The following is a 3,970-nucleotide window of genomic DNA, read 5'->3' on the forward strand; positions in this document are numbered from 1 at the left end:
GCACAAATGGACACATGTTCAATCACCCTAGGACAAATCATTTTTCCAGCCAAGCACAATTTGCAATTTAATGATCATAAAAAAGTATACATGATAAGGAACATAATGCAAAAAATTGGAGATCATTTGGTGCATTTTTCAATTTATTGTGATTTTTTGAAGTTCATGAAAAATTTGAAAAATGAAATGTGAAGCATGGCATGAAAATGTGAAGGAAAGGTAAAAAAAAATGCAAGGCAATTTGAAAATATGGCTTCGCTCGGATTCGAACCGAGTCCAATTTTGAACTGCAAGGCGCGCGCCAAATTCAAAACGACAGCGTTTTAAAATTCAAACCCTAAACCTGGCGCGCTGCATGGCATTCGTAGCTAATTCAGAATGTACATGTGAATTTCGTAGCTAAAACGTAGCTAAACCGTGGCCAAAACTGGAGATGATGATGTTCATGCAAGCACGATGAAGATCATGAATATCTTCATGCAATTTTTCCAGATTTTCACAAAATGTTCCAGAAATGAAAAATGAGCACATCAATCGGTTCATCATCACACATACATCAAAGATCCATGAACAAATCACGCAAAAACAACATATCCAAGCCAAATCGAAGAAAAGAAAGATTAACATCAAAACTTGAAATGCATGTATCTTGCTCAAAACAGCACCAAATCACTCCAAATTGTCATCAGCATTATCACCAATCAATGAACTACACAATAGGCATAATGAATTTGAGAATTAAAGAGATCAAAAAACTGACCTCTTGATGAACAGAATTGGAAATCGCGTGTTACAAGCTCAAACAAGTCCTCAGATCTCTTCCAATATGCTTATTGAGATGAATGATGATGAATGTGAGGCTCAAGGATGCACGAAACTAGTTCAATCTTCAACTGCCATGGATGCTCCAAGCTATGAACATGAACAAGAATGCCACGATTTCCTCTGCTTCCACGTCCAATTCTACTCAACAACACCTCAGGATGATGAATGGATCAATGAAAAGTGTTCTTGTTTGAAGAGTTTTGCAAAAAGTTTGAGAGAAAAATTTGGAGATTTTTGTGATTCTAGATCTGAAATGTAACTTCTCGTGAAAGCAGTTAGGGTTAAGTATATATATGCCATGCTAATGAAGTTTTAATCATGCTTAGGCCAAATGCAATTGTGATTAATCCATTTTGTGGTGTTTGTGCAAAAATGATTTTCTCACTTCATGCACCCCCATGCACGTGAACAGTGCATACTCAAAGCCCAAAATGCCTTAAAATGAGTCCATGCACACTTGTGAATTGGTTTGGTATGCTCAAGATCAATCAAAATGAGTTTATGAAATTTTTCTTAAAAATCTTCATGAATAAGCCAAAGATCATGCAATGAGATTTCATGCCATGTAATGGTATGCTTGGAAAATACATGTTATAAGGATTAAAATGCAAAAAGGGCCACCCATTTTGGAGTTTTGGTTTGAAAGTTATGTCCATTTGAAGTTTGAAACACACTTTGCCATGATTGGACCATATCTCCTCAACCACACATGAGAATTTCATGATTTTGGACCTTTTGGAAATGGGAGAGAAAGATCTTCAACTTTCATGTTGGACAAAATTTCATTTGAAACTTTCTTGATGATGTAATCTTGAGTTGAAGTTGGTCTAAAATCTTTCCATTTTTGGAAAGTTCAAATTACAGGTCACCTGCTATTTTTGGAAAGTCTTGACCTGACTTCAAATTCTTCAATGTTGATGTTTGAAATGTCAAATGAGACTTGTTTGAACATGAATGAGGCCTCTCTAACCACTTCCCACCTTCAAATTCACAATTGACTGTGCAGTTGACTTCTGTTGACTTTTGTGGGCCTCAGATGATTTGTACATGGACTGATGAGTTCTGAGCCTTCAACACTTGGCCAAACCACTTCAAAATGATCCTTGGGTCATATGAACTCATTGTACCAACCCTAGGGCTTTGATCTCATGACAAATGCTCTTGTTGCCTTGCACAGTTGAATCTCCTAACTAGTCTTGACTGATGACATGTAATGGACTATTCAATGACAATGCAATGTTAATGACCTAAAAATGAAATGTATATACAAATGGGAGGTGCAAATTTGAGGGGCTACAAATATTAGCAAATCTTTAGGAGTCAGTTTACACAACTTTGCTGTGATATGCTTTCGGAAATAACCCTACCTCAATTAGGTCTTTTGAGGGTTGTAACGTGGCTTGGTTCATGGTTATTGAAACAAAAGGATATAAGGCTCAAAGTTTATTTTAACACACCCCTTATTCATGATGATCTCCAATCCTATGTTCAATTAATTCGACACACACTTATTCTTACGAGATTTCAGCAGTGTAAGATCCTTTTGCAATGACAATCACTTTATTTTGCTCTTCATGGATATTGGTGACCCTTTGATTCTTGATATGGTGGTCACTAAATCTTGTTTTTATTTTGTTGAGGGTTTTCGTGACCTCCTTTGATTTTTTTTTTATCCCTAACTTTTGCATGGACCGCTTTTTGAAGCTTTAGTCCATCGGGATTGCCCCGGTTTTTGCCTAAGTCTCCTCTTTGGGTATTCGATTTAGCGGGCTCTTTCTTTGATTTTTTTGGAAAATTATGACTGCCAAGTCATTGGTCATTGAAGAACAAACGTCATAACTTTAGGATTTTTCAAGGTTCCTTCTACACTTTAGGATGTGTGCGAAGAATGACATGTAGTTAACCACAGACGGGATGCTTCGTCTTGTAATCCCAATGTGTCGTTAGATTAACTGAACACTACCCTGCCCCAGGTTAAATGTAAGAGTTTGTAGATCCGAAAGAAACTCCTACTTCTAGGCTCGAAGTGGTTGACTAGGGATTAACTCCTTATCTCTCCAGTGTTTCGAAATTTGAAACAATGCCTGTACATCATTAGCAGGATTTTATCCGAAAGCATATAGTCAGCAATTATGGGTATCTTGTTTTCGTCATCCTCCTTCAAATCTTTGCTAAAATAAAAGTTATAGTAAAGAAAAGTGAGTGGGAGAAACACTGATGTACTTTGTTTTTGATATAAGAGAAGAAAAATGAGCGAATGCGAGATAATTAATTCAAAACATGTATCATTATTTCATCAATATTACCATTAAAAACAACAATGTTTAAACACAAGCAGCTTTTAACAACAAAGAAACTACAAATGCAAAAATAGAAACAAATCAGTCCAACGATTGCCAGTGTTGAGGATGTCTTCCTATCTGAACTACTGGCATTAGAAGATACTCTATGAAATCTTTGAACTCATTCTGACGAGAGATTAACGTGAACCAACAGGCTTCCTTCTGAAGAGGATATGTACCTTTTGTCGATCAATTATTGCACTTTAGCCTTGAAAGCATTGCAATCTTCAGTTGAATGCTCTATTGTTCCGGCATGATATCCATATTGCACATCAGGATCATATCCAGGTGGGTATGGTTCTGACAATGGCCTGAGAGACTTGGGCTCCACCATCGAGCTTTGAATCAGATATGGCAGAAGTTGAATGTATGACATAGGAATTGGATCGAGAGGAGTATTCCTTCATTCCAGATTGTTTTAAGGCCTATGCTGGTTCAGATGCTGATTATGATATCCTTGACCACAAGATCTTTGATTTGTATGAGGAACAGTCCATGGTTGATTGAATGGTGCTCTAGGCCTTGCCAGTTGCCTATAAGGATAACGTGGTGTTGGAAATGGTGATTGCCAAGAAGGTGAAGAATCATAAGGCATGGCTAGTGCATCGTGAGAATACCCAACATCTGCCATGGCTGCATTTATTTCATCATCCTCTTCCTTTTGGGAATCGCTGAGGGATTCTGTCTCGCTAGCTTGGTTTCTTGAGGCACCTTGGATTCTTCCACTTTTTATGGCACTCTCGACGCGTTCTCCAATTGTCACTAAGTGAGCGAAGTCTGATGTTGCGCTGCTAATCATCCTT

Source organism: Lathyrus oleraceus, chromosome 5 (genome assembly GCF_024323335.1).
Source record: "Lathyrus oleraceus cultivar Zhongwan6 chromosome 5, CAAS_Psat_ZW6_1.0, whole genome shotgun sequence".
Taxonomy (NCBI): Eukaryota; Viridiplantae; Streptophyta; class Magnoliopsida; order Fabales; family Fabaceae; genus Lathyrus; species Lathyrus oleraceus.